Source organism: Alligator sinensis, unplaced genomic scaffold, assembly GCF_000455745.1.
Source record: "Alligator sinensis unplaced genomic scaffold, ASM45574v1 scaffold512_1, whole genome shotgun sequence".
NCBI classification, from domain to species: Eukaryota; Metazoa; Chordata; order Crocodylia; family Alligatoridae; genus Alligator; species Alligator sinensis.
This window is the reverse complement of record NW_005842063.1, coordinates 797,636-797,927: the sequence shown is the minus strand read 5'-3', so window position 1 is coordinate 797,927 and position 292 is coordinate 797,636.

The window sequence follows — 292 nt, the reverse complement described above, 5'->3', positions numbered from 1 at the left end:
GAATAGCTACCACAGTTAACGATGCAGAACAGGTTTCATTCCAAGTATGTTTTCAGCCTCTCAGTTTTTGCCTTTAGGGCTGAAGTTTTCTAGACATGGTATCTACAGAATGTGTGGGAGGTTATTTTTTAAATGTTTGAGTAGAGATATTTGAGAATGAACTAACAAAACCAAAACCACATTCCCTGCAAAGCTCTTTTGACCTGATAAATCGCAAACAGTTCGAAAGACAAGATGACAATGTAAATTTGGCAGAGAAATCTCCTCAATTGAGATGAAGGATGTTTGAATG